Here is an 8,294-nt window from a genome sequence, read left to right as displayed (position 1 = left end):
AAAAATCACTATTCGTGAATGCCCTAACTCACACACATACACCGATGGCGGTGGAAACCATGCAAGCAGGGCCGGATCTAGCCTTTAGCAGTAGGTGGGGCAGGAAGAAATGATAGGGGGGTCACCTCCAGCCCATGCCGCAAAGCGGCGTGGCCGGAAAAAAATGGGGGGACAAACCCCCTAAAACACCTGAAATGCATAGAAAACTACGCATTTTGGCACACTTATACCTATAACACGCAATACACCTACCTATCTATCTCTCTCTATATACAGTATATCTTATCAGTTTATCTATCCATCTACCTTGTTGTAGCATAACATGTTTAAAATTTTAGATTTTTGCATGCCATCATGTTTGGTGGGGCAGACAGGGCATTTAGGGGGGCATTGCCCCCCTTGCCTATGCCTAGATCCGGCCCTGCATGCAAGGCACCAACCTGCTCACCGGGAGCAACTAGGGGTTCAGAGTCTTGCTCAAGTACTCTTTTTCTCAAGGAGATCTTCTTCCAGGTAAGGGGGAGTTTTTCGTTGCCATTGTTGCTAAACGTCTCACTCACAGTGGGACAGTGTGGGGTGACTGGGCTCCCTTCTCCACAAGTTAATTGAAGTCAATTGAATTGAATTGAATGGCGTTGACACCACAGGGCACTGTTAAATAAAGCCATGTCTTACCTTGGCCAAGGGTTGCCTTGTGTTCCTTTGTGTTGCTAATGAGGCCTTGAACTGGGACCCCCCCCCCCCCCCATAAGCACTTGGAATGTAGGAGTCTGTTCAATCTGGCTAGCCATCGTCTGTATAATTTACAATTTAGGCATTTAGCAGACGCTTTTAATCCAAAGCTATTTACAAGATAATATGTCAGTACATCAACAGCAACAAATGCATAGGAATATCAATCTAGAAAATCAATAACATAGGTAGACCACGCACTTACCAGTGAAAAAAACTGTCCGGGACTGTCCCGTTTTCAAGCTAAATATCTCTAAAACACTAATACGTCCCGGTTTTCAACATTCACTATGAAATTGTCCCGGGTTTTCGCTATAATTACAATAATAGTAGCTGTTTTACAGAAAGACACACAAAAGGCGCAACTTTGCTCCTCATTAGAGTGCGGTCTTGTCGTCGCCCCCCCCCCCGACCCACCCCCAAATCCCCTGGGGGTCCCCACTGCCACACTGCTCTAGACTAGAGAGCCTCCTTAAACCACACCCCCCACCCAGATAAAAGTGCCGGGACCCCCTACAACACCTTCAGAGACATTCCAGCAGCCAGCAGCAAACATCCATCCATCCATCCATCCATCCATCCATCCGTCCATCCATCCATCCATCCATCCACCCACCCATCCATCCATCCATCCATCATGTCAGGAGAAAAACAGCCACAGTCCAGTCCAGTGGACATGGGCCAGGAGAGTGAGGAGACCTATCTGGGATTGTCCATCTTCAACCTCATCTGCTTTCTGCCTCTGGCAATCCCTGCTATCGTCTGCTCCTGCAAGGTACGGTATATTCTATGAACATAGTCTGCAGCGGTGTAAAGTAACTAAGTACATGTACTTAAGTACTGTACTTAAATGAGTAGTTCACCCCCAAAATGACTTGTTTTCTATTGCACGCCATGGAGACTTGAGTATACAGGTTTTTGTTTTTTGTCACACTCCTAAGACAAAAAAAGTAACAAAATAAATGTACCCCTGTTGATTCCGGATGGGGACCCACATGCATTTGGGTCCCCATCTGGAATCAATGGGGGTAACTTTACTGTAATCAAATTATTGTCTTAGGAATGCAACAAAAAACAAAAAAAATATTATTGAACTCAAGTCTCCATGGTGTGAGTAATCAATAGAGAGCAAGTCATTTTGGGGTTGAACTGCTCCTTTAAGTAAAACATTTGAAGGTATTTGTACTTTATTGGGTATTTCCAATTATTTTAATTCTACTCCACTACATCTTGGATCTTCAAATTGTACTTTTACACTACAATTACTTGAAAACATTAGCTACTAGTTACTTTGAAGATAGGGAATTATAATATTATAAAACACACATAAACCACTTTAGCCCTATCTTATACAGTGGCTATTTGAAAATAGCAGATCTACAAGCTCAAAACGCATCGCGATGCGACGTGTTGTGAGCTTGTAGATCTGCTTTTACTTTTGGTACTTTAAGTACTTATTGGTGGCAATACTTTTGTACTTTTACTCAAGTAAATGTTTATGTAAAACATGTGAGTACTTTTTCCACCACTGCTCCTGCAAGGTAACACATTTATTATTTTACGAAACTCTTAATTTATAACATGTAGAAGTTAGAACAATTATTATGCTGGACCTATGTAGCATGTGTCAGGCACGTGCACACTTAGACATCAAAGGGGGCTTGAGCCCCTGCCCTTTTATCAGTCTGTAAAAAGTGCCCTCTCCAGACCATGAATGCAGTTTTTACTATGGTGAAAGAAATGCAAATGCCCTCTTTCTATGGCATACCTGAAGGCAGCATTCAAGAGAATTGCCTTGACCAAACTCTCCCCCTCTGGGTAGAAATCCATACCGTACAAAAGGGGTTCCCAAACCTTTTTGTCTCAGGGCACCCCATAAATATTCTTTTAATTCGAGGCACCCCTACATTATCATTTTCACTCCCAGCACCTTATATTTATAGCATATTGTCATCGTCGGATGGAAACCTTGTATGTCCAAAACCGTTTGTTTTGTATTCATCATCTATAAAATTGACTACTAAACTAGTAAAAACAGCAGATCTACAAGCACACAACGCCTCGCATCGCGAGGCATTGTGTGCTTGTACATCGGCTGGGTTTTTCAAAAACAAAATGTGTGTCCCATGTCCATATATGGTCATATCAGTCCAGAATGAACAGGTTTTATCTGTTCTGTCCCGTCTCGTCCCGTCCGTCCGTCCGTCCGTCCGTCCGTACGTATGTGTGTAGTGTCCGTCCCGGTCTGATGATTGGATACTTTGAGGATTGGTCAAGCTTCACATGACAATTCGGCCCTCCAGATAAAATCATTAATTCATTCAGAATATAAAGAATGTATAGATCACAGAGTTCATAACTCTAGAACACATAGAATAAAAGTTCACCGCTTCACTTCGAACCAAGGTTTGATTTTTATATGAACAACTTGAACCCTAGTGTCCATATCCTGAGTACTGTAGCCAAAATAGCAGATCTACAAGCTCACAACGCCTCGCAGCGCGAGGCGTTGTGAGCTTGTAGATCGGCTATTTTCTGCAAAGCGGTTTGGTGTAGAGGGGGAAAAGAGCAGACTAAGTACAGAGTGAAAGGTCAAGTTATTAAGTACTGACGGTTCAAGTGGTTAAATATCTGAAAACACAAATTGACATGAATCCAAAACACACTGATGATTGTGCTGTCAAACAATGAAACTATATGGAATCTATGCAAAGGTTGAGGGGGTCCCTGCATCATCTTTCTCTCAACGAAGAGGTCCTTGGCCTGAAAACGTTGAAGACCCCTGTGTTAGTTAGTTTTAAAATGTTTAAAATGAAAGTTAACTCTTTAAGGAGCACATGATTTGAAGGCATCAAACTCAATGCACTGTTTTGTTTTGCTTTTTTTTCTTTCTTAAGGCACAGACTGCCAACGATAAGGCTGCCTCACAGACTGCCAACGATAAGGCTGCCTCACAGACTGACTCACAGACTGACTTCAGAGCGGCTGCTCAGAAGGCAGCAAGCGACGCCTGGAAACTCAACATGGCCGCTCTCGTTTGTGGAACTATTACTGTTTTCATCCTGGGCGCAATCTATATCGCCTTCATTCGACCCTCCAAACCCTGACCTGGTGGAAATTTAAGTTGTTGAATTTTGTGTTCAAGTTGTTCTTAATACATGTTCTACTCCCAATTGGGGGGGGGGGGGGGGGTTTCCATGTATTTTCCTCAAAAATATCTGCACCAGCCCCCCCTGGTGGATAGGAAAGGGACAGTCCCCTGGTGATAACTGCTTCTTTTCAACTTGGTATGAGGAAAATACCAAGTGCGAGGGAAAAAATTAGCAGCCAGGAGAAGGAGCTGCCACGTGTTGGCAGCCTCCCTAGAGAGGGCCAGGAATATTAAAGGTGAATAGGAAATGTCTGGCCGATATCAATATCCCATATAATAATTGCTGGTATGGCCGATATAAACCGATGTTGATACTGTATGATCTCATTATTGAAATGTACCGTTTTTGAAATGTTTTGCTTGTATTTTTTTTTCTTCCTTTTTCTACTTTGTGTGTTTGGTGTTTTATATATGTTTAGCATTTAGTGTGGGCTATATTGGCCTAAGGTTTTCAGAGAACCTCATGTAAACCTGTTTTCATTAAACATTTTTTTTCTGTAACCTTTTCTCTCACCTAAAGTAAACATGTTTTACCTCAAATGTCCACGTTTTCTGTAACCTTTGCTGTAACCCCAAAAGTCCATTCAGTTCAATGGACCTTTTCTGTCCCTTTTCTGATTGGACAATCATGTCCAATCAGACAGGATTGGTCTTGCTTCACATGACATCACAATATCTAAAATAAATGCTAAGACGGAATTCATTTCCCAGTGGATTCCTCCAACTCGTGTCAGTGCAAACACACTTTTGATAATGTTTGGTGATGTTGGGTGTTAATGAATTGTATATAGGACCACAATGGAAACAACAAGTCCCTTTCTGTTTAATACACTATTCAATCAATCAATCAATCAAGTCTCCCCACCATTTCCCCCCTTTCATTTTTATCCTTTATGCCGCAGGGCTTGACATTAACTTTTTGAGGAACTTGTCCTTTGGACAAGTACATTTCCCATGCACTTGCCTGGCACAAAAGTAACTTGTCTGGATAAAAACAAGACATTTCGCAGTGCTTTCTTAAATGTATGCATTCAAATAGAATGAATAACAAAAGGACTGTAACGACCACCCCTTGCTCCCTCCACGCTCCACTCCATAGAATGGTACCTTTTTAACTATAAAATATTGTTCCTTCCAATTGTGGGCTTGCTTTAAGCCAAAAAACAATGGTATGATATAGCTGCAAGCGGCGATAAAGTGGCCAAGCCAGGAAAAAGTTCTAAAGGAAAAAAGCAGCAGAAAAAAGCAGGAAAAGCAAGAAAAGTGTAAAGAAATCAAAGAAAAACTAGAAGCAGTGTTCTTCCGAGAACAGGTCTCCGGCAGGTCAGGTAGGTTTTTGTGGCCTCCTGGTGGCACTATAATAGGCCAATGTGAAAAGAGTGCCACGTGTTCTTGGGCCTTTCACGGCAATCAGCGCTGCATGCGTGATTTGAGGCGTTTTGTTCCAAAACTGTGTTATGCAAAAGTTGACCCGCTGGTGGTGCTATAACAGGCCAATGTGAGAACACTCTTAGAACAAAAACTAGGCTCTACTCAATTTTATTGGTGAAACATTTTTACACTAAAAAATATTGAGTAAATATTACTGTTATGAAATCAGGTAGATGATACTCAATTAATTTGAGTAAAAGTAACCAAAACTTTTACGTACTTATTAACAACTAAAATTGAGTACAATGACCTAAAGAAATTGAGTAGATATAATTAAATTATTCAGTCAATGCCACAAAAGACTACAAGTAAATAAATTGAAATATTAAGTAGATCTAATTGAATATTAGAGTATGATTTAACAAAACAAATATGTCACATTTACTCTATTCATTTACTTTTATTGATTTAATTCATATAGTACCATTTTACCCCTTTCATTTACTTTACCTTTTACTCCAGGAGTACATGATGTCAAATGAATACACATGAAATAATTATGCAGATAATTATGTTTTTAATCAACTAATTTTGACCAGTGTAACACCACATCAAGTATGAACATTCAACATACTTTAGTATGTAAATGACATGCAACAATGCCTGCAAAAACAATATGTTTAAAGATAATGATCAGGAAAGGGGTATCCCTGACACTTTTAAAATGTTCTGTTTACTAAAGAGCAGTGTGTGTTCACACTACTGTATATAAGTACCTTTAATTGAACTGTGCATACTGTAAGTAAGCAGTCTGTCAAACATTATGCACCATAAGAACAATGAGCCCATCAAATAAACAGTAAGTCATAACCACAAAATACATTAAAGAAGACAGTCGACAGAGGCCATTTGGCATGAAAGGAAATCACAACTTGGAATAATAAATAATAAATAAGCATTTACAGTAGCTCTCAACATTTAAACATATTGACTATGCACACGTGTCTATGTCTATATGCTAAACTGACCTGTTTGCATTATGACTCGAATGCACCAGAAACAAACACTTTACATTAACTAATTACTATCAGCAACAAATACCATTGCAAAAATGCTGTTTTGACAATAAATCCACTTTCAGTAGGTTATACCCACGTTCTGAGAGCATCTTGCTGAACAGTAGTCGGCAAGCAGACATTTTTTCAGTCTCTGAACTTTGGCTGAAAGGTGTCCGGGATCCAACTCAACTAGTACTTTTTGGAACATCTCAAGACCATATCTGAGGTTCTTGGGGTATCTCAGATTAAAGGCATAGAACAGTCCCAACAGATAGCAGCAGATCCCCAAGATTGTTGAGGGCAGTGATGCCCTTAATCACAATACCTACATCAGTAGGTTCATTCATTGAGTCCTCTTGGTTCTGCAGCAGGTAGATCTTCATCTTCATCATCACCTCCTCTGTCAACTTCTCTTCTACTCTGACAGGTGCACCAGCAGCTTCCTTCCTGCACACATTGTGAAGATAATTGTTTAGAGCTCACTTTCAGGCTAAATGTTACAAGACACACAGACACACATTGAGCAATCCTAGCTGTCTCCACACATGCAGCCCTGGGCATAATCTTGAATCAGTTGGACCAGACATGCAACGGATGCAACAGCCATTCAGCCAATGTCACAACCTTCTCTGGACATCACTATGCTGTTCCTTTGCATGTGATGGTCTCATCCACGATGACATTAAAACGTCAAAACATTTATTTTACTAACTTGAAAGTCCTTGATCTTGACACTATCTTCTTCCAGATGGTCGACGAGACATCGGATGATGACCTCTCGTGTTCGTTGATTGGGGATTCCTCTCTGCAGAATAGAAACATAATTATTTGAACAATAAAGAAAAAGTATGACTGCACTTTCATAAACTAACATAAACTTTGGCAATACAATTGTTTCCACAACCCAGTTTTAGCAACGGAAGCTGGGAGACTGTCCTTAGTAGCTATTAAGAGATACATTTAGAAATGAATAATCAGGAGAGAGAGTTGCAGGGGATAAAGATGAGTTTAGCATAAATTAATGTAGTAATTATTGTCATTAGCCAGGTGAAATATAATTAAAGCAGTTAGAGTAAATGAAAGTTTCATACCTGAAGTAGAATACTCATTTGTGCCCAAACTGCCCTTCTTGGACTGGAACATGGACAGTAGTTTGGGGGTATAGAAGTCCAACATTGCCATACATTTTGGCTCAAGATTCAGTGTGGTGATCATCCTGAACTTTGCACTAACCTGGAAGACAGAGATGAGGGGAAGAGAGTAAAAAAGAAGACGTGAGATTATAGATCTGGTATTTTCCCCCAGGATAGGGATGCTAGGGTATACAAGTGGTTAACTACAATGACAAGATGTCTGTCACATTCAGGTCTAATTTCTGTAACCATTTCTGTAAACATCTAACAAGGCAGGCCAACTCTCCTTGATGTCTGCTGGCTGACAACATCATGTCATCTAATGCTTAATATCTGCAACCCAATTTTACAGGGATAATAATATTTGTATACTTCAAAATATTCAAAATATAGCTGATCTACAGCTCACAAGCTTGAGCTTGTAAATTGGTCATTTGAGCATTTCTGAAGAAAAAAAAAGATAATAATTCAAATAACTGACACCATGTGAGGCTTAGTCAATTTATGATTCCAATAATTACTTGGCCAAACCAAAATCAAGGAATACTGTATAATCATGTTGCTTATTTACTTCATACTTTTTCCAAGTTTTTTACACATGTAATCCTCATTGAACACCATAATAGATACATGTAGATAATATGTAGGCCTACCTGTGCATTTTATCTTCATTGTACACACCATTGTATGCAGCTGTGCATAGCTTGTAATAAATGCAAAAAGTCATGACTAGAGGGCTTGCACATTACCCTCACTGTGACCTTAACTAGCTGCAAACCTTTGTAAAGAACACAAGTTATACCCAATACATTTGTGTAGCCTATCTGCACAAAGATACAGTAAATCTAC

The 8,294-nt window shown here is 40.0% G+C and overlaps 1 long non-coding RNA gene across 1 annotated transcript; it reads right to left on the bottom strand.

Annotated features, from left to right (window-relative positions):
* Nucleotides 1–6,664: 6,664 nt before the first annotated feature.
* On the bottom strand, nt 6,665–7,540 carry LOC308281926. Its single transcript, XR_013961883.1, has 3 exons — nt 7,404–7,540; nt 7,025–7,117; nt 6,665–6,759 (listed from the first exon to the last, which is right to left on the bottom strand). It is a non-coding gene; the product is annotated as an uncharacterized lncRNA (long non-coding RNA).
* Between the last annotated feature and the right edge of the window lie 754 nt (nt 7,541–8,294).

Source organism: Nannobrachium achirus (genome assembly GCF_963921795.1).
Source record: "Nannobrachium achirus genome assembly, chromosome: 1".
Lineage (NCBI taxonomy): Eukaryota > Metazoa > Chordata > Actinopteri > Myctophiformes > Myctophidae > Nannobrachium > Nannobrachium achirus.
This window is presented reverse-complemented; position numbering and strand designations above follow the sequence as displayed.